This window comes from Mytilus californianus, unplaced genomic scaffold (assembly GCF_021869535.1).
Source record: "Mytilus californianus isolate M0D057914Y unplaced genomic scaffold, xbMytCali1.0.p SCAF_9, whole genome shotgun sequence".
In the NCBI taxonomy this organism is placed as follows: Eukaryota; Metazoa; Mollusca; class Bivalvia; order Mytilida; family Mytilidae; genus Mytilus; species Mytilus californianus.
The window spans coordinates 3887073-3911417 of NW_026262745.1; the positions used below are offsets into that span (position 1 = coordinate 3887073).

Genomic DNA, 24345 nt, shown 5'->3' on the forward strand with positions numbered 1-24345 from the left:
AGAGTGCAAAATGTGCTGCTTTAATGGTCCTAGTCTAACGGTAAGTATGAAGCAAGTGAAAAATGAGGTTCTATGCACATACAAGTTGAATTCCTTTTAGCAGATTTCACTGAATCTGTATCAAAAGCACTTATTACTGGTTGTTTGACCTTGTCTGTTTCACAGACTACCTTTATTTTCTTTTGTTTGATAGCTAGTGGTTAAAATATTGGCCTTTTGAGGCTAAAATTTCATGCCGGTTTTAAAAAGTAAAGTAAATAACTTTGCATCAGATCATACTGTCTACATATATAGTTGAAAGTGACAGTCTTGTTACATCCAGGCTCCATGTTTTATCATATCTGAGCAAAGATTTGAGCAAAAAGAAGCATATCTCCATCTCCCATATCATTTATATGCTTTTTAATATGCAAATGTGGGGAACGACCTAAATTGACAACCTGTTTTTTTAAGCTTGACATTGCTGAAGACCATTTTATTCACATGTGTTATGCTATTTGAAACTTATATTTCCATTAAAAGTACATTTATAACATGTAAAAGGTTTTTTTATAAACTAGCAACTTCAGAAAATTGTGGTAAGTGAAAAATATTACATTTCATATAAGGCCTCACTTTATTTGAAAACCTCTATTTTTTGGCACAGGCCCATATGAAATTGACTTCTGGCCATTTTTTATAAGTCTGAAACATGAAGTATGCTATCTGTTGCTTTTAATAGGTGATAACTTATACATAGAGACATTAAAAAGTGTAAGTTTTGGTATATTTTGGTTTTTAGAAGCCCAAATTTGATAGTTGAAATTATTCTAATTCAACGCCACAATTCATGCAGCACCCAAAGTCCAGATATAAAAAATGCCACAATTTTTATAATTGGTATCATATGGCTTTGAAACTTTGTAAACTGTTTCATAATACACTAAGCTTAAATCATGCCAAGTTTTATTAGAATTGGTCAAGGTTTAGACCCCTAATAGTTGAAATTCAGGAAATATTGAATTTGTACTTTGACAACTTCCCTGAATGATCTATTGGTATTAATTTGTCAAACTACATGAGAATAAATGATTTCCACTTTTATTTGATAGAAATTTTGTAAAAAAGTGACATTTCAGCCTACATGCCCAAAATTGAACTTTTTCAGTTGTTTCAATATTTTTACAAAAGTAGCATGCTTACTTTCTCTCTGACAGGTTTTTCTGATTTTCTATTTGTGTTTGTGGTATCTAATGTAGATGTTTAACTCATTTTTGAACACTAAACATACAAAAAAAGTAGATAAAATCAGAATAAGAGTGCAAAATGTGCTGCTTTAATGGTCCTAGTCTAACGGTCAGTATGAAGCAAGTGAAAAATGAGGTTTTATGCACATACAAGTTGAATTCCTTTTAGCAGATTTCACTGAATCTGTATCAAAAGCACGTATTACTGGTTGTTTGACCTTGTCTGTTTCACTTATTTTTTCTTTTGTTTGATAGCTAGTGGTTAAAATATTGGCCTTTTGCGTATTTTGTTGATAAAAGTGTCCTTCTGTATTTCAGGGTCTTTAGGAAATGTAGAGTATATATTGCCATTACTTCAAGTCTTGTCACTTTTTCGTCAGATAAACATCCAACCACTTTATTTTTATATGTGTTTTAACAAAGAATATCAAATATGTCAAAATTGACATAAAAATGGCAATTTTACACATATTGTTTAATTTGGCAAACTTTAATAAGAGCCACAGCCTATTTACCAAATTCAGCATATTGGTGTTTAAAGATATCTTAGAGCAATATAAAGTGTTAAATAACAACGAAAGCTCTACTTTATTTACGACTAGTAATGAAAAGATTTGACTATGTTAACTTTGCTGTTTATGCACTTTTTCAGTAAAGAAAAAAGATTAAAATCCGTAATGAATATGTAAAAACACAATCAAAATCTCTGTGTATTTTGTGCTGAAGTCTGACAGACTAACTAATGTCTTGTCAACATTTACATTTTTACCGATTATTAAAGCTACTTAATTTTCTATTGAAGGGACAAAAACGTTGCCTTATCGCACCTCCTATTTGATTTTCTTCCTATGACGGAAAGTGACAACAGTGAACAACATAATGGACACTTCTGTCAATTTTACAGCAGAAATTCCACGGATGATGTGTTTTAGTTTATACTCAACTACAATGCATATACAATGACTTAAGAGACATTGATTTTTTGGTATATTTGTACTAACAATGAATTGCAAAATGCAATCAATAAGGAAAAGGTGCTCTTCGGAACGATAAGATATCAGCAAAAGTTGACGTAATATACAGTGAAAGCTTTTCGACATCTGTGTGGAGTGTTATACACATGAACATCTGGATAAACAATTATAAATTGCTATTCTTGTTCAATCAAAATTTATAATTTTAGCTGAAAGTAATGATTATTTTGCAACTGCACTGTATGTGTAAAGTTTAAATTTGAAATGTTTACCTCATAATTAATGTGATATATATTTTTCAACTGTGTTCTTTTTTTACACAATCTTATAAACTGATGAAATTGAAAATGGATTATAAGCAGCTTTACTAATTTGAAATTTTGCTAAAACTATTTCATTTGTTCAAAAATCTGTCAGAAAGTAAATTACTGTGATTTTGAAATGATTAGCTACACATGAAAATACCTACCTGACAAATTGGACAACTCTTGCATGTAGAATGTACTACTTTATAATGGCATAGTGTCATTTCACAGTATCTCAATATAATATATTGGCTGCGGACAATATTTTGTATCAAATGTTGTCCATACAGGAAAATATTTCAAAATGGACACTGTTTTATATTTCACTTTTACTTTTGCCCATTCCCGACCGGACGTGCTGTCCTGCGTATTTTTACTAGACGCTACGTTCTGTATGGTTTTAGTGAAAGAAGACAATTTATACCCTAGCCCATGGATTGAGTTCATGAGGTGTTTGAAACATGAACCTGTCCTCAATCACCTGTTATGATATAGATTACATGAAACTTAAACGTGACCTGATGTTCAGTGGTTGTCGTTTGTTGCTGTTATTCATAACTGTTTCTCGTTTCTCGTTTTATATATAGGGTAGACCGTTGGTTTTCCTGTTTGAATGGTTTTACACTAGTCATTGTTTTTAGGCCCTTTATAGCTTGCTGTTTGATGTCAGCCAAGGCTCCGTGTTGAAGGCCGTACTTTGACCTCTAATGGTTTACGTTTTACAAATTGTGAGTTGGATGGAAAGTTGTCTCATTGGCACTCATATCACAGCTTCTTATATCTATTGATAACGAAAGTAGTATGCATGCTCCATCTTAAAATTGAACATTAAATGATACCTTTGGAAATTAAGTTGAAACTTATACATTTGTCCACAAGTTGTACTAAACAAAACATAGTTGCAAATAAACATACCTGTATAGTTTTGTCAGACGTTGATCGAAATTTCTTCCGAGTTGTCTTCCGGGTATATGGTATTAAATATTTCAGAAAACTAATCAACACAGACGCATACATGTGACTTAATTTACAGGTAATCTATTGGTTAGGGGTTTTCTCAAGGTTTACAATGATCACAGGTACATGTTGTAACATTAACCTTATATAGTTGTGGTTTGTTATATACTTTATTAGAAATTTTCGATATCATTTATTTGTTCCATTAAATTACCTCTCTGAACAGTTTCATAATTTAAAGATCCCTTTTCTATATACAACCTTAAGCTGGTCGTGTTTACATTTATAATTTAACTGTGTCATGACAAGTTGAAGTCGTAATCCAATCAATGTAAAGTTCAGAATTGTTCGAAACCTTGATATTCCCCTTCTAATTTGTAGAGTAGGACAGACGGTTTTTTTTGTAAATGTCAAGTAGTACATACCAAACATACATCTCCTTATTTTTATATGTATACATACTAGATAACTTGATGTTACTCGTATAAAAAACAAAACTCATAAAAATACCAGGCTTCTAATTTTGAACAACAGAGGCGTGTTTTGTTTAAAAAAAACTCATTTGTGACGATCGAAACATAAACGTTAAAATTCGTTGGCATTATTAATCAGGTTATAAATTTAGAACACTGGTTTTCAGGAAGTTGTTTTTGGCTTTAACTATAGTATGTGATAAGATTTTATGAGACAATTCGATGTTCGCTATACAACAGTTCATGTAAAATCACTTTATGAAATAATCGAAATAGAATTTTTGGTAATTATTTGAGATATGATTTCTGTATGTATCTTTGTAGTATTTGTTCATAAATTAGCGCATCAACAAGACGAACTTAATGTATAAAGTCCTTAATTTCGTTGACTTTGAAACCTAAACTTTCTATTGCTTTTAATACGATTAACGAAAAAATAAAAAAACAAAATAAAAAAAACATACGAAAAATTATGTCAATACAGATATATAGTTTTTTTTATTATTTTAGCTAAACGTTTGTATGATAATTGTTGTGTCATTATAAAACGAAATAATCTTTAAAAATCTGCCATTTTCTCTTACCTAGTTTACTTCTAGACATATTTTGATATCGACTGGTAATTTTATTGAATCTTTATTAGTTCCATTGAATGAGTTTATCATTGGTTCACTTTTACCTGTTTATTCGTGTTGATTTGCTAAATATTCATATGATTAAAAACAATGTACATATGCCATAATTTAACTTTGTTGAAAGTCCCCAATATGAAAAATAGTCTTTAAAAAAATAATTTTATCCTGTTTATGAAAAACTCGTCAACTAAAACATGTTTATTTGCAACTCGTGTACAGTAATGTAATCATTTATGCTAAAATTTACACGCCTGTTATATCAATTAAAACAATGCTATTTAAAGGAGACATGACACGATCTTTAATTTTTGTTTCAAAATGTTTATCTATACATTACTTTCCCCAAAAATACATCGATAGCCATATAAGTGTCAAATATTTGGTAAAATATGTATTTTAATGCAACGATTTATCGAACTGTCAAATATGGATATTTCCATTCCGGAAGTCACTCAGAACGAGGCTACTGCGTCACAGATTCCTATCATTCATGTTGGCATAAGGGTACAACGCAAATTTAGTTTCGATTATTATCCAACCAAACGCATGACAGTGACGAACAATGATTATGTGTGATACCGATGGATTCAACAATATCATTAAAAGAATAGTTACATGATATTTTCTTTTTTTCGAATGACATGCAGACTTAGAAGGAGTAAAAATGGGAATTTTTAACAACCCCAAACAACACTTGTTCCGCCCACTTTCCTAAGGAATTCAGAGTTGGGGTTTCGGGTGCCATGCCATGAGTTCATCATAGGCCACAGGTGTACGGTACAGGTGGTTGAATTTCGCAATTTCAGGTCTCGTTTGAAGTTGTAAGCTTCAGGTGTCACGCCACATGGGTGATTGATAAGACACAGTTATTACGCAATATTACTTCATATATTCTGACTTTGTGTACTACATCCTTGATGTTTGTTTTGCCGAGGGCACAGGCGAGATAGGAGTATATTAGTGTTACAGTAATACAGGTATAACTACCTGATGTTTAATGAATACCTGTAGTACGGCCATACAATACCCTATGCACCACCGATTAAATACCCAAACCAGTTCTGATAACTAATAGACAACCTGTATATAGATCTCCTTTTTTATTGCTTGTAAGAATATGCAGATATAAAAAGGTTAATTACAGATGCATCTTTTTTAATTGACTTCTTCTTGAATTGGAAAAGTTATATTCCTGTATACATGCAAGTCTTTAATTTCATAAGAAATTGTTAGGCTTAAAGCTCGATAATTTAAAAAGAAAAGATACACAAAACTGCTGTAAAAGCTTGGATGCACGACAATTACACCCCCCCTTTTTTCAACAGTAGCGGGACAAAACTCTATTTTGATACGAACCCCTATTGTTGATATTTTAAAAAAATTCTAAAAATCCATACTAGAAATTTACTTACTTTTAGACTATTGGCCGATCAAAAAAGCGTTGTGCTTGTCACTCTCATGAATGCGCACACACACACACACACACACACACACACACACACACACACACACACACACACACACACACACACACACACACACACACACACACACACACACACACACACACACACACTTTTTATAAAGAGCATAAAAAGTAAACAAGAAAATGATTCGAGAATGTGAATAATAAACATTCTTTATTGAACATCCAATATAATTATTGACAACTATCTAGTTGGTAAAGAATCAGATGATGAAAACCATGGAAATGGAAACTTAATAATAAATGAAAAAAGTGTCGTTTGAACCAATTATTTGGTATGATAATAGATATAATAGCCATCTATGGTATAACCGTACGGCCTCCAACAATGAGATAACAAAATAAAAGGCCTCAACATGAAAAATGTGAAACAATTTAAACGAGAAAACTAACGACATAATTTATAACAAAATAATTTGCGAAAAACAAATATGACAGACATGAACTAACGACAACCACTGATCTACATGTTCCTGACTTGGGACAGGCACATACAGAATGTGGCGGAGGTACATGTTTGTGACCGCCCTCCCCTCACTCCCTCTAACGTATGACAGGGATCTTACAGCAGAACATAAGAACAAACTATAAAAATCAGCCTAACTCAAAAGATCGGTAGGAAGTACAAAAACCACTAACGTAAAAAAAAATAGAGACAAAGCACTGAAAAAAGAACACTCGCAGTTACTGTGACCAGGGACAGTCTAGTTAGTATAGACTCTCACTGCTGTGAATAGTTCAAAGCCAAGTACAACTAAAACATAACTCATGTTCTTCCAGACTGAAGTATGTTACATGTTTATATTTTCATGCTCTGTCCGATTGAAAATTTACCATTATTTTAAATGACCCCTATTTGAAGAAATGTTTTTGGCATACATCAAAGAGAATATTATGTGTTGTGAATATTTTCCTGGACTCAAGCATTTTGCTGGTAGCAATAAACGAAATGATTGCTAAATGATTTTTGGGAGGGAGGGGTGGAAATATGTGAATTTGAAAATGCTTTGTGAAATTCCTTAAATTTGACGTTAGATTCATAAGGGTCTGGATGGAATTGCATACTGCAGAAGTGTAGTGTTACTATATTAATTATTTCAACATAAGATATTTTTCTTTAAAATATATGGTTTTAAAGGTAAATAACATTACACGTGACTAAATCACTTTACTTTCTTTCTACAGGTATGAATCGCCGTTCTAGATCGGCGCACTCCTACATAGTAGGATGGCTACAGGTGCCTTCATACCTTTAACCTGGTCAAGCATGCTATAGGTGTCAAAATTTAATTACTAAAACAACAGCCTCCAATTATAAATGTTGACATAACAGGGGGGAAGTAATAAAATTGTTAATTGAATAATTTTCCAAATTCAGAAATAGTGTGATGTGTGGTTTCCAAAAAAAAAGATAAAAAAATATAGGCATAAATTTTGATGATAATTTATACTTAAAAGTCCCTACGTGACTTTTACTATCGTTTTTTTTTTCTGCTTCTGGTGCACACAAATAACTTTACCGTAACAGAGAGAAAAAACGGCCAATTTGATCATCAATAATTAGAAATTTATATTTTTAATCATGATTAAAAGTGGTTTTGTTTAAAAAAAAATATGCAGAAACCGCTTTTTTAAATTTATTTTTATGTATGGTAACAAGCCGATCGGTATTGTCTAAAAAATCGTCGTTGTTGGACTCTTCGCATGAAGAATTAATGTCTTTTTCTTGGTTATTTTCCACACACAATGGCTCAAATTGATGAAATCAATTGTATTTAGTTTGTCAGTAATCGGGAAAAGTGCTGTCAATACCGTCCATAGTGTAATTGTGCAGAAAAGTGATCGATATCGTCCAGTTCGAGATATTTTCCCAGCTTGTAACAAATGACGTAAGCACGATCACGTGATCGTTATCTAATTAAAAATCATTCATTTATGACAAGCGCTAATTTATTGACATTCTTCGGCCTAAAAATGCCGTTTGATCAGGTTTTGACTAGCAAAACTGTACAAAACATGTTTTAAGACTAATATTTATTGATTTAATCCCCCCCCCCCCCCCCCCCCCCCCCAAAAAAAAAATCGTGTAACGTCTCCTTTAAACGGCATGATCAGACAAATTGCAGACGACAATAAATTGAGATAAGCAAAGTTCTGCGGTTTTGTTTTTGTCTCATTTTTGAAGGCCTCCTATAATTTCTTACATCCACTTCATTTTAATTTGATGATGGATATTTGTCTCAATGGCAATCCTACTATATTTCCTTTAACAAAAATCATAGGTGAATGCGACAATAATTGGGATTCAGCAGTCAAAACTGTGTAAACATACGTCACAACTGATTAAAAAATTCAAACAAAAATACAGATAAATCCAACAAAGACACCACCATAATAGGTGTTATATCAAAAAATAAATTTTACAACAAAAAGCTTGAGTAGTTGATAGTACATACCGTATATGGTGAACACAATTTATTATTTCAAAAATGTAATCGTCTCGTTTGTCCTGGATTCTGTTAAGATATAATTGTCAAATTCGAGGTAAAAAAATATCGTTTGTTGAAAAATCCGCTGATTATTAAAGGATCATTAGCTACGAGATATAAAAAACATTAAGATATGATTTATTTTTGTTCAATCATTAATGAAAGTGAAAAAGTGAAATAATAATTCGCTTTTAGCAGCCAGAATGATTCAATTTTCTCAAAATAGGATAAGAAACATCGCTGATGAATTATTCACTTGCAAGTGAATAATTCGACCTCATTGAATCCGTATTCATGTGACCTTCAATTTAACCCCTTAGCTAGAGATGGGTTTCGCATGAATTAGGCGTGTTTAGTTATTAAAAGGAAAAGAATGTCAACAATAAAAGTGAAATAAGGGTAAACCATTTGATTGGCTGATTCGATCCACAAAACGTACCGTCGGCAGTCTTCGGAGGTCACCTCGATGGTTAATTAGATGACGTTTAGACTAAAATACACAAGTCATGCTGATACACAATATCGAACCCGTTCAATGTCAATTGTTTATTTAGACTTTGTATAATTTAGATATAAGTTTTAGTATGTTATAAATCAAATATGAGAATTTGAGTAAATTAGGTTAGCATGAATTTGACAGCTTATGCTGCTTTAAATTGGCACTCTGTCATATTTCAAAAAAAAATGTTCATATGTATACATATGTATGAAAACGTGACTATTTTTTGATCAGGTTTTAAATTTAGAACCCTGGTTTTCAGGATGTTATATTTAGCTTTAACTATAGTAAGTGATAAGATTTTATGAGGCAATTCGATCGTTGCTATTCAACAGTTCACGTAAAAGCACTTTATGAAATAATCGAAATAGAATTTTAGGTACAATTTTTAGAAATGATTTCTGTATGTATCTTTGTAGTATTTGTTTATAAATTAACGCATCAAAAAGACAAATTTAATGTATAAATTCAATAATTTTGTTGACTTTTGAAACCTAAACTTTCTATTGCTTTAAACACGATTATGAGAAATCGGAAAACTATATCAAAACAGATATATATATATATATATTTTTATTATTCTAGCTAAAATAAAATTGAGAATGGAAATGGGGAAAATGTCAAAGAGACAACAACCCGACCAAAGAGCAAACAACAGCCGAAGGCCACTAATGGGTCTTCAACGCAGCTAGAAAATCCCGCACCCGGAGGTGGTCCTCAGCTGGCCCCTAAATAAAATTGTGTACTAGTTTAGTGAAAATGGACGTTACACTTAAAGTTTGTATGATAATTATTGTGTTGTTATTACACGAAATTATCTTTAAAAATCTGCCATTTTCTACTATTTAGTTAACCCTAGATATATTTTGATATCGACTGGCCATTTTATTGAATGTTTATTACAGCCGATTTCAATGAGTGTGTAGGCAAAGGTAATATCTTTGGTTAGCTTGCTTGCGAGCTGAACCGTGAAGTCATTGTGAGGTTAGGTAAACTACCCTCCTTTAAGAGTAGACTAGTCCGACAGATAACCAATCTATCTGTCTGTATGACTAGGCTACTTCGAAAGGAGGGTAGTATACATTACCTAACGATGACTTCACGGTTCAGCTAGCAAGCAAGTTAACTAAAGATATTACCTTTATCTACACACTCATTGAAATCGGCTGTAATTCGATTGCATGAGTTTATCATTGTTTCTCTTTTACCTTTTTATTCGTGTTGATTTACTATATATTCATATGATTATTTTTTATCAGGTTTTAAATTTAGAACCCTGGTTTTCAGGATGTTATATTTAGCTTTAACTATAGTATGTGATAAGATTTTATGAGGCAATTCGATCGTTGCTATTCAACAGTTCACGTAAAAGCACTTTATGAAATAATCGAAATAGAATTTTAGGTACAATTTTTAGAAATGATTTCTGTATGTATCTTTGTAGTATTTGTTTATAAATTAACGCATCAATAAGACAAATTGAATGTATGAATTCAATAATTTTGTTGACTTTTGAAACCTAAACTTTCTATTGCTTTAAACACGATTATGAGAAATCGGAAAAATATATCAAAACAGATATATATATATATATATTTTTATTATTCTAGCTAAAATAAAATTGAGAATGGAAATGGGGAAAATGTCAAAGAGACAACAACCCGACCAAAGAGCAAACAACAGCCGAAGGCCACTAATGGGTCTTCAACGCAGCGAGAAAATCCCGCACCCGGAGGTGGTCCTCAGCTGGCCCCTAAATAAATTGTGTACTAGTTTAGTGAAAATGGACGTCACACTTAAAGTTTGTATGATAATTATTGTGTTGTTATTACACGAAATTATCTTTAAAAATCTGTCATTTTCTACTATCTAGTTAACCCTAGATATATTTTGATATCGACTGGCCATTTTATTGAATGTTTATTACAGCCGATTTCAATGAGTGTGTAGGCAAAGGTAATATCTTTGGTTAGCTTGCTTGCGAGCTGAACCGTGAGGTCATTGTGAGGTTAGGTAAACTACCCTCCTTTAAGAGTAGACTAGTCCGACAGATAACCAATCTATCTGTCTGTATGACTAGGCTACTTCGAAAGGAGGGTAGTATACATTACCTAACAATGACTTCACGGTTCAGCTAGCAAGCAAGCTAACTAAAGATATTACCTTTAGCTACACACTCATTGAAATCGGCTGTAATTCGATTGCATGAGTTTATCATTGTTTCACTTTTACCTTTTTATTCGTGTTGATTTACTATATATTCATATGATTAAAAACAATGTATATATGCCATAATGTAACTATGTTGAAGGTTACCAATAAGAAAAATAGTCTATAAAGAATGATTTTATCCGGTTTATGAAAAACTCGTCAACTAAAACAGGTTAAGTCGTGTACAGTAATTTAATCACTTACGTTAAAATTGACACGCCTGTTTTATCAAAATAGCATGATCAGACAAATTGCAGACGGCAATAAATTGAGATAAGCAAAGTGAAACGGTATTGTTTTTTTCTCAAATTTGATGGCCGCCTATAATTTCTTACATCCACTTCATTTTAATTTGATGACGGATAGTTGTCTCAATGGCAATTCTTCTACATTGCCTTTAACAAAAATCATAGGTGTATGAGACGATAATTGGGATCCAGCAGTCAAAATTGTGTAAACATACGTCACAACTGATTAAAAGATTCATACAAAAATACAAATAAATCCAAAAAAAGACACCAGCATAATGAATGTTGCACTTAAGAACGAATTTTACAAAGACGCCAACAAAAAGTTTGGGTAGTTGATAGTACATACCGTATATAGCACAAGACTTATCCATAAAGTACATATTAAGTAAAATATATGAGTATATGTTAACAAAATAGAAACGACATTGAAAAAAAAACCCTCATGCGTCCAAATAGTCCTCAGGAGCACCGCATCCATACCAAGAACGCCCAAAGTCTAAAACCCAATAGTGGGATGCATAAATACCGAGTAAAGTTAAACGTAAAAAGACAAAAGAAACACGATCGCACCAAGACAAACAAAGGGAAAACTGTAGAGCAAATAAAAAGGAACACGACTTCAGCACCAAGAATTTATCACTCAAGACCAGCTTTTACTATTTGTGTATTAGACACTGAATATTTATCCATACATTACTTTACGCCCTTTCTGACAACTTTTTGCGAAAAAGGACGAGGCGTTCTTTGTCGAAACCCTGGCTCATTAATTTTTCGCTCAGACACCGGTGACGTTTTACGAAGTATGAGTAGCAGCTGCAAGCTCTGGAGTACCGTATGAATTGAAAATGTATACTCCATACGCGAGTGAAGTTGCTTTATTGCAGCTAAAGTGAACAGAATTTATAAATTCAAACGGTTGTCATAGATTCTGTTAAGATATTGTCAAATTCGAGGTAGATGTCCCAGAAACGAGACAGAAGAAACTACTTAATCTCCAGTTAAGGAGGATATATTAATGTGACCCTATCAGAAAAGTTCGGCTAATAAACGAAAAGAACTTCACTAATATACCTGTATGTGAAATTAAATGATCTAGCTAATTTGATTTTCTTGTTTATACATGTGTCTGAAGGAACTCTGAATCATCTGAAAATAAGAAATGGTCGGCCAGGGGATGTACACATTTGTATCCAATATGAGTGCTGACAACCATGCTTGAAATTCTACCTCCAATTTCAACAAACATGTTGTCAATGAGAAACTCTAGCAAACTGATCACTTTTTATCAAAATTACAGTAGCATATTTTTTTTGGGATCATTTGTAACAAAATATGTAGAAATATATCCCGAAACGAAACAAAAAAACTCTAAAGAAATTTTTCCCTGCAAAGTCATTACTCAAAAGTAAAACACAACTCTGAAATCTTAAGAAGATTCTTACACTTGGCGCGAGAAATGTGTAGGAATTTTCGGCATAACGGTTCAAAGATAAAAGGTGTAATCTGTGAAAAATAAATTCATGTTCAAAACTAGAATTATCATGTGGAAAAACAAATACTACGAACAGCAACCTAAACTATATTTCAGAAAACCTGATATGTAGTGTAGTAGCAAAAAATTATACATAAGACAAACGGGATATTCGGTATAATTCCGAGTTCATTGACAGCAAATAAGAGATTCTAATGCAAGAAGTAAACATCTAGAAGTATGAGTAGCCGGACAGTATTCAGTGTTCCCGTTTTACAAAATGAATGTAGCAAACGAATTTAAAAGACTTGCTAAACTGCCTCATTTTAAAAGTATTTTTAAAACAAAGTTAAATAGTGCTGCTTAGTTTTGAATTAATTAAGAATTAATAAATCCCCTTTCCATTATCATAACGTCATAAGCCATCGTTAGATTTTATTATATACATCTAACTATGTAACAAATTTGCAACTAACGTTCTCTATCTGATAACCTGACAAAACAGACAAAAACAGCTGATCTACAAGGTAAATCATCTTATTGCCACTTTACATTATGTTTGGTGTTACAAATCTAGACAAAGCCGACGAGGAAAGGCATTACTTGACTAACGAAAGCCATATTTTATAGCCTTGTTTGTCGAGTGGTCTAGGGTTCCGAGCACAGTGAGGACGGTGTTACGACGATGTCTCAGATGATGGCGTTCGAATCCCGCTGAGAGAAGAAAAGAAAAATGCTAACCCAAATAAGCAGATCTAACATTGTTTGGCCAAATTTGAGATAAAGTATAATAAATTATGGTGTTAGCCCTGAACACTGTGCGGGACAAATTTGCAATTCCAGGATTGGCAAATCTGACTTTGTCGGTTTACAAGATAACTAAAAATATTTTTTGGCCAAGTGATAGATAATAAAAAAAAAAGTACTTTTCCCATGGGAATTTTAAAGTTCCCATCGGAACTACAATTTTTCCATGGGAACATTAGTAGATAGTTTCTTCCAAAGGGAACTAATTTTTCTTCCCATGGGAACACATTTTTCCCTTGGGAACATTTATTCTTCCCATTGGAACATGAATTCTTCCCATAGGGAGATATATTTTTCCAAGGGAACATCAATTTTTCCTTTATTATTTTTTCGGAATTTGTAATAGAGCTATGAAATATCGCTATGGACTGACGGTTACTTATAACCATGTCTGGAGAAGTTTAACAAAAATATCATTTGATAAAATATTATATGTAATTACAATAAATTAAATGTATTTCTATCATACTTTTCCATTCAAAAAACTTTAATTATAATTGAATGATTGATAGAAACTCTACCGTCCAGCGGCTGAATTTGAATCTCTCACCTTTGTTTTCGTGCATTTCATGTAATATTGTTCGCTGAACTGCCAAGGATCAGAGCCATGCATGTGTTTTTTCAGAATTTAATTTAAGAATTAAAATTATAAATCTGTTTTAATCTATATAGCTGGGAAATCACGAATCGTGTTTAAGATTGTTTTATAGTTATTATCCTTGAATTTATGAAATTGACATCATAATTATTATTAATATACTTATTCTTTTTCATCTATATGCGTGTTTTTCGCCACTAGAAAGATGTGCACTGAATTTTTTTTTACAGTTTATTTCATTCATTCGGTCAAATTTCCTACTTCAATGTGTAACTCGTCTACAAAATAATCTTTGATTTCGTTTCAATTTTCGTAAACACTTTTTAAAGTTTTGTTAGATTTGTCTTTTATGATCTCTCGTGTCACTATCAAAGAGAATCCAGAGTTTTCCATTTACAAGGACGGGTCAGGATTAAGTACTTCATGGTATTATATACACTTGTATATTACCCGTACGGTAGGCTGTCTTCATGTAATTTATAATTTAAAGGAATACGAATACATTATTTCTCATATAACTTCAATTACTAGTTATAGAGAACATACATACACATAACTATAAGATACAATCATTACATACATGTGTGATCGATACAATTAAATTAATTTGGAGGACTGACTTTCACATAACTTTGACAAATTTACATAGCTTATCTAATATTACAATATGTGGTGAGTTAAACAGTTGACCAAATTCACAGATATTATGGTTTGTCAAACAGTAGTACGGTAAAAATGTCTTTCTTTCTAGTTTAAATGTTCCACAATTCATAATGTAATGGTACTCGTCACCAATGTCGTTTGATTCACAGAGACGGCATATTCTGTCTTCTTTCTGTTAACCCTGCCGCCTTATGAATTATATTTGCGATTGCATACAGGTAAAAGAACTATTTGATTTTTTAATCTAAGATAATTGCTGATGATTTTTTGTACGAATAGTGAACCATTCGAAATAGTTTTAATTTATAAAATTTTTTTTCTTCCTCACTAGGTAGGTGAAATGGTGTGTAAAATTTATTCTTAATTTGCGAAACTTGCATTACGGGCATATTCTAGTCAAGTTTTATACTTCTAAGTTTGGATATAGAGTTTGAATAAAGAGTCTAAATTTTTTCAAATGTTGATACCCAACCACATCTCTAGTAATCTTATCCATGTTTGATATATGCTTCTTTCAAGTCCGGTTGATTTGGTATTAGTTTAAGGTAGGCGTGGTTTTCGGTAAATTTCATCCAATCAGAGACATATATACACATATATGTGAATATATGTCTCTGATCCAATCAACTGGCCTATTCGACAAACCTGTGTGCGCTGATGCGTTAAAACTGACTATGACATTGTAACGGCACGTGCCTTACATCGGAATATGTCGTGCGTGACCAATTTTTATTGTAGTATTTCTTGTCATGTGGTCAAATTTATCTGATATACAAGTTTTAAAGATGGAAAATCATTTATGCTTTTTGAAAGATTATTTTAGCAGTGCCCCAAGTGTCATAAAGTGTTTAAAACAAACTTTAAAAGAAGGATGCATATTATATTATATGTCTCTGATATCAACTATAACGTGTTTTGGAAAAAAATTAAGTGTCCGAGAATTTGAATAACGCAATTAGCGCATGTCGATCCCTTTCGATAAAATAGTAATGCATTAATGTTACATCGTTGATTTTTAATATTTAGAAGTGATTTGTGACTGTTATAAGCATAGACATCTATACGCATTCTGGTTTAAGTTTACTATGAACACACTATAAATCTTTCTTTGAAATATCAATCATTTTTGGGCAGACTTCATTTTTTTTTATTCGTAATAATTATCTTACGTTTCATTTCATCTGATGCTTCAAAATACTATAAGCCTCCTCCCCCCCCCCTCCCCCCCAAGTAAAATAATTATATATTTATTTCTGTTGTAACCCAAATTCACTCACAAGGAGTGTTTCCATAGATCGTACAAGGTATTCAACTTGATAAATCAAAATTAAAAAAAAAAGTTCTCCGCTATATTTCAAGAAACCTTTATTTTGGGATTGTTTTACTTTAATCAAAACTGGCCAGGAAAAAAAATCAGCATAATGTTCGTAACATTGAAAGTTTAAGGTTAATTGTGTAATGATTTTTTTAAAATTTCATTTATTTCAGCTTTCATTCACCGGGTTTATTTTCTTTTAGCGGTATTGATCGTTTTATTTTGTTCAATAAATAATAGTAAAATTTACATTCCATAAAATATACTTGACTTCCTAAATAACACTTGGAAATAAATTTTGAACAATGAATGTGTCACCATTTCGCTTTGTCGTCTGCCCAACTTAGTTTGGTCCTTAATATGCATGAAATACTTTCCACTGAACGTTAAACAAACGCCAACTATCCACCAAATGCGATACCTCTGTTACATACCCGTAATTTTGTCACATGCTTGGTACTATTCTTTGAACAAATTTCGTTTTGTAAGCCGATTTTGTCCCACATTTAAATCGTTTTTGTCCAGTAGTACATTCCTTGTTTAAATGTTAAACTAAATCCTATAAAATTAATTTGGTGCATTTGTTCTCTGAAACACATTTTTTTTTAATTTGGGCGTGTCACCCCCTCATGAAGTAGTGGTTTCGGTTAGTATAAACATACAACAAAAGTCTATGTTGGAATAGTAAGTTATTATTTTATTTAACATTGTTACAATTGTTGACAACAAATAAAATGTTATGCATGTTTTACTTAGCCATACGTTACTATTCGTCTCTGGTATGAAAAGTTTATAAACAAAATTTAAATATTATATTTATATTCAAACTGAAGGATCTAAAATTTAAATGATTTATGTAAAAACTAATGAATACGTAGCGTGGGTATTGCACGAAGTCAGTCAGACTAAATCCTAGCCTCCGAACTTGTATGATCACCTAATCCAAAATTTAGCGTGTCAGATGAAAAACAAAACCGCTTAGGTTTAGGACTACAGTTGAAAAGTCGCATTTGCTAAAAATCGATGCAGAATAGTAAGATGTATGTTCCTGAGCGTATAATGCACAAAGAAAGAGTTGTTGTGTACTTTTGAACTTAGTAGGGTAGTATGGCTACCATGCACCTTCCTGTTATAACAGATAATAACGACGTGCACTACAGCGGAATTACGGTTTCAGTTGTTATAGTACACACACAAATTAATTGGGCTAATTTGGTCTCTGCTGCATAGTTTATTTCATTGGCAATCATAGCCCACACTTTTTATCTTTAAAATTCACTTTGCATTTAATATCTAAATGAAATTACATAGGAATAACTTGGAGTGTATACATGTATATGTAAAAAAAAACAGAAACCAACAGCAATATTTGACGAAGACGAAATTGATGATCAATGGAATTTTAACATATTACAATGCATGTCGAACCAGAACTTGAAATTGACAATAGGTATAAATAGAACCGTCGCTTTTCCAAAGTATTGATGCTTAGTTAGAATTTCACGTGCTATTTCACAAGGTTCGCATTATAGTTATACAAGTCATGTACAATATAACTAACAATTGCCAGGAAGAATTTCTTTAACTGTTCTGAAACGTTCTAGTTGAAATATAAATCTGTGATTTTTCTATATTCATAACTTCGATGAAGCAAAGCAAGTTAGAAATAGAACTGGACTTGATATGCATAAAACGATATCCAATCGTAGCATTAATTTATCGTAAAACATGTAGAAACATCCGTCCGTTCGGAACAAATCTTAACTTTAGTACCTTTATGCATGTACGGGCCCTGAATATAAATCAGATCGGTTCTGCAGGTTTTTGTCTTATTTTCAAAATACATATTTTAAATTGTGACTATCTTTAGTTTCTAATCTTTCTATCTGTATAAACTAACGATCGACACTGAGTGCGTACATTTTTGTGAAATGAATATTTATATGTTTTAAAAGGCCAATAATTATTGACAAGTAGTACAAACTTACATTTTTCAAATTTTACAGATGGAATTATCTCAATAAATTGTTACCTCCTCAAATCTTTGGTAGGAATTAAATATCATTCATTTAATACACCAGAAATGTATTTCATAAACAAGTGGTAGTAAAATTGACTAAATATGATTTACGAAGTAATAACAACTATATAGTATCATAGACTAGATATAACCAGAACATCTTTTTCCCCATCTAATACAATCGAATGGAAGTCAAAACCACGACGGATGGACTTCCCAAAATATAAAAATAGTTACCCTTCTACTTAAGTTGTGGTGTTTGAAAACTTGATATTATTCATGGTTCAGAAATATGCGAAGCTCTTTAAATGCAGATCAGCACCGTGTTGATATTAAACTAAATCCCGTATACAGCTGTAGCCATGCGGTTGAGGATTGTATTCATATTTTTGTCGAGTGCCCAGTTCACAACGAAGCAAGAGAAATATTGTTTTTGATTTAAAAATAAAGATATGCTATACCAATTGAGCTTCTATTGGCTGATCACGGTGACTTTTATACATTTCATCAAAGTAAACAAATTTTGAACCTGTTCAATCTCGTATCAGAATTACCCAAAGATTCAGAACTTCACATACCATTAAAATTCTGAATTCCTACTTACTCACACTTCACGCCAGTTCATATTACAACAATATTATATTGCATTTTGGTTTTTGTTTATAGTTTGAATTACATGCATTCCTATTTTGTTTTTTGTCATTATCTTATGTATTTTGTGTTTGTATTTGTATAAGGAGAGGTGTTATAACTTGTATTCAATCCCATTTGCTACTTTTGGAAATAAAATATGTTTAAACAAAAAAAAATATATAAGGTAAACGGAAATAAGTCATACACAAAAAAAAATCCAGTAAAAGTAACAAACTTGTACATTTGGTACATTTACGTGTATATGTAAGAAAAACAGTCACAGAAATCAATAATCCATGTCAATGTTAAGTTTTTAAAACAATACAACAGAGACTAGTAATAGGACTTCAATTTACCATTTTCTGTTTTCATAAACTGTTCATACAGAATATAACACGGAAAGAATCAAAATGTTGAAATAAAGACGTCCGTAGAAATACCGCAAATGACCATTTCAATATTACGCACTAGGGACTTAATGGGATGATATAGTTGGCACAAAGGACATACAATATAAAAGTAGACTATGTTAATATAAATAAATAAATAATTTCAAAAAATTCTATAATCATATCTTTAGTAATTACCATGATTACAGTGTTATTAAATGTTTTATCGACACTTGCCACGCTCTATTGATTCAGATTGTCATCTGTGTGTAATCCATTGAAATTCATGTTCATTCAACCAGAACCCGTTAATTACGCACGTGTATACAGATTGTACACGAATATATTATTTCAGTATTTTATAGTGTTTTTGTTTTATGGGTCTTGTATTTTGTAAAAAAAATCAAAATTTGTCGTATTTCTACGCACCGGAAATTTAAAAAAAAAATTTTTTCCAATACGTTCAATAACAAAAAAAAAGAATATTTTGTTATCACATCACGCACGCACAACTTAATTTAAAAACTTACTTGTCATTGCTTCATATTTTACTGGATAATCAGAGTTTTAGTGAAGTTGCATGTTGAGTGCAACTTAAGATACAAAACTAAATTGACATTTTGTAGAAAACCTGCATACTTCAATAATTTTACATAAACCCTGCATTTTCAACAAATTTCAGTTTTTCTAGGAGAAAAAAATTCAAAAGGAAAACATTTTCCATTAATTAAATATCTGTTCCCATAGAGAGTAAATTTTCAATCTGAAAAATAAATGTTCCCATGGGAAGAAAAATCGTTCCCATAGGAAGAAAAATTGTTCCCAAGGGAAGATAAACTGTTCCCATCGGAAAAGTCAAATTCCCATGGGAACTTTTTGTTTTCTGCTTTTCCCATGGGGAGGCGAGGGAAGAACAAAAAATTTGCAAAAGCAAATTTACAGATCTAACATTGTTGGGCTGATGTTTAGACGAGTTGTATATACACAATGTACACAGCCATGTATCACAATCACTGCTGGGGATCCGATGGATAAATCTGTTGTAGAGTTGTCACTGGTTCAGACGTATTTATATATATATAGCGTCGGATACAGTGCAGGCGATATGGTGTCACGATATCTCAGTAGCAGGAGTTCGAATCCCGGCGAGGGAAGAACAAAAAATTTGCGAAAGCAAATTTACAGATCTAACATTGTTGGGCTGATGTTTAGACGAGTTGTATATACAGAATGTACACAGCCATGTATCACCATCACTGCTGGTGATCCGATGGATAAATCTGTTGTAGAGTTGTCACTGGTTCAGCCGTACTTATAAATATAATTATTTCTGTGACTGTATCTTGCATTAATTTGTAGGATCCTTTAAAACAGATATTTCAGCTGATCTGTAACAGCTCCATCTTCATGCCTTATATATCATGTACTGTATTTCGAAGCTAGATTAAAACTGACGAGGAAAGGTAACACCCGGCCACCGAAAGCTTTATTATAGTGAAGCCTAGGTGGTCGAGGGGTCTAGCGCGTCGGATACAGTGCAGGCGATTTGGTGTCACGATATCTCAGCAGCATGAGTTCGAATCCCGGCGAGGGAAGAACAAAAGATTTGCGAAAGCAAATTTACAGATCTAACATTGTTGGGCTGATGTTTAGACAATATGTATATACAGAATGTACACAGCAATGTATCACCATCACTGCTGGTGATCCGATGGATAAATCTGTTGTAGAGTTGTCACTGGTTCAGACGTACTTATATATATATATATATATATATATAGCGCGTCGGATACAGTGCAGGCGATTTGGTGTCACGATATCTCAGTAGCAGGAGTTCGAATCTCGGCGAGGGAAGAACAAACAATTTGCGAAAGCAAATTTACAGATCTAATATTGTTGGGCTGATGTTTAGACGAGTTGTAGATACAGAATGTACACAGCCATGTATCACCATCACTGCTGGTGATCCGATGGATAAATCTGTTGTAGAGTTTTCACTGGTTCAGACGTACTTATAAATATAATTATTTCTGTGACTGTATCTTGCATTAACTTGTAGGATCCTTTACAATAGATATTTCAGCTGATCTGTAACAATTCAATCTTCATGCATTATATATCATGTACTGTATTACGACGCTAGATTAAAACTGACGAGGAAAGGTAACACCTGGCCACCGAAAGCTTTATTATTGTGAAGCCTAGGTGGTCGTGTGGTCTAGCGCTAACGATATCTCAGTAGCATGAGTTCGAATCCCGGCGAGGGAAGAACAAAAAAATTTGCGAAAGCAAATTTACAGATCTAACATTGTTTAGCCGATGTTTAGACGAGTTATATATATATTTATATATACCAAACAGAAAACAATAAACTTGCGGAAAAGATGGTATACCGCAAACAAAAGGTGTAAAAATTAGTACACCATATCCGGATTTCGACAATTAATGTCTCTTCAGTGATGTTAGGAATCGAAATGGTATTTGGAAGGCCATATAATTTACCTCAATTTAGGATAGACTCTTGAATTTTGAAGAGTCGAAATAGGATGAACGGATCATATAAACCCGAAGGCAAATATGATACAAGCCCAAACGAAAAAATATAAACAAATCTAAATGGAAAACAACGTTCAAACCTATGATTGCGTTGGATAAAAACCGCAATTTTTATACGTGTGCATGCAAAACAAATTTCTTGATAGAGGGGTCTAAATACAGCACAAACAACATTTTCCAAAAGATTAAAAAAGTGAAAAAGTATATTTTAACAAAACGCATTTGACTAGCAGGTCGAACAACGGATGTTCTTAAACCCTGCCGACTGCCATAATATATAAATACATAATGGCAGAAAATAAAAATTCTAGTTAAGGAAATAATATTAAATTAAAAATTCATGTGCTATCATAAACTTTAACTTCCTGAAAGATAAGTGTACATGGCATATATTCAATTTTATATATTTCCTTATTATATATTCGAGGATGGCTTTAGGTTGTATGTTCTTTCTATTAATATCATTTATACTGGTATGTGAAAATTATTCAGAGATTTGTAGCAGAAATAAAAGGTATGTTTTCATTTTTTGTGGCATAGATACAATGTAATTGAAAAAAAAGGTGTGGACAACAAGGAAATGACAGAACTTCATTGAGTATGACATTCTTATTGATTGCTAAATGTGCATTATGGTAGATATCTTAAACGATAAAAGGAAATTGTTTTGGTAGGTTCGCGTTGCTCAGACCCGACCGTGCAAGGGCTGTATAGCCAGTCAAGGTCGTTAAAAACTTCCATTTGTTGTTGCTCAGTCTTTAGTTTTCTATAATGTGTTTTACTATGGTTTACTTTTATAAATTTTGACTTGGATGGAGAGTTGTCTCATTGGCACTCATACCACATCTTCTTATATCTATTTGTGTACTATTGTTTGTCTGTTTGTCTTTTTCTTTTTTTAGCCAAGGTGTTGTCAGTTTATTTTCAACTTATGAGTTTGAATGTCCTTGTGAAATCTTTTGCTCTCTTTTGATACTGTGAATTAAGTATTCTGTAGTAAAAGACTTTTAAAAACAAAACTAACTGTTTCAGTTTTTGTTAGAAGTATCAAGATTTATTCCTGATATAGCAGCTCCCAGAATTATTGAACATGTTTTTGTTAAATACTCGCAAAATAATTTCTTGACTTTTTTCTTTGACTGCATAAATGGACACATGTGTTCTTAAAACAAGGTGAAATACACTTTACTTTCGATCAAGTAGTGTTTAACCAAGTCAAGATTGTAGGGTCCCCGGCCGATCAACTAGTGTTTTAGATGGGATATAAGATTTTTTCTTAAATAAAATAAAAATCTATATCGCTGAAACATCTGTCAAAAATTAAAAACATCAACTTAAGTTACGTAAAACGTTGTTTATTCATTTGTTGAAATTTTGATTTGACCTAGCTTCAATGTATAAGTAACTAAGAGCATTCTTAGAGCGGTACTTTGCTTCTTTTGTCTTTTTTGTTAGTTTTGTGTGTGTGTTGCTTTAACGTAATAATCTGGTGAGTCTAGGTTTTTTTCAATTGATTTTGATTTTACAGTTTGTTCTAACAATACATAGTTTGCGGTTACACAATAGTCCTATGCAAATTGGAAGGCTGGAAACATTTTTTTGTGCCCGTTTACCATTAATTTTAGGCCGTTGATATACTCTTTCGAATTGTTTCACATTCGGTAATGCTGCAAAACTTTTATCTATTATATAAAGTATGCATTTGGCTCATTGTTCAATGCCATACGGTGGCCTATAGCTGTTTACATCCTCGTGTGTACATCCTTAAGCTTGTCTGTTGGTCTCTAGTGGGGTGTTAGCCAATTGTCATTCATACCACATCTCCTTTCTAGCTTAAATAATTTTCAAAATATAATAGCAGTTTTCATTTTAATCATTTTATAACGTTTTTATAAACTTTTGCATTATTCTTTTAAATATAAAGTTTTAATGTTGTTCTTGCTTTTATTTTTTGAAACCATTTGTTTTTATCTTTTTGTATACGTAAAAAAACTTTCCTTGCGTTATTTGAATATGCTACCCCGAAATCTTGAAATAACCACAAGTAACATCTACAGAAACATTTTCTGATTTAGCCCCCTTTTAGTATTATAGATCTACTAAATAAATCCGAGTTACTATTTTTCAATGTGTTCCTCCTTTTTCTATAATTTTTACTTCTCCTTTTTTTTGAATACGGAAATAATTTCTCGTTTATCAGCACTTTCTGTCAAACCAGGGCTTGCTTACCATTTTATCGTATTATTTGTTTATATACATTGTGTATATACAAATATGTATACATGTCTGGTTTCTTTGGCTGATTTTAGAATGATAGACTTCACCATTTCAATAATCCTGTTTATAATTTCAAGCTAAAATGCCTGTTTTAACATGATCAGTTTGAT

General features: G+C 32.2%; 1 protein-coding gene across 1 annotated transcript in view; it reads right to left on the reverse strand.

The window, feature by feature from the left end:
* LOC127714720 (serine/threonine-protein phosphatase 6 regulatory ankyrin repeat subunit C-like) overlaps positions 1-24345 on the reverse strand; it is a 405000-nt gene that overhangs the window by 134231 nt on the left and 246424 nt on the right. The window lies entirely within an intron of this gene.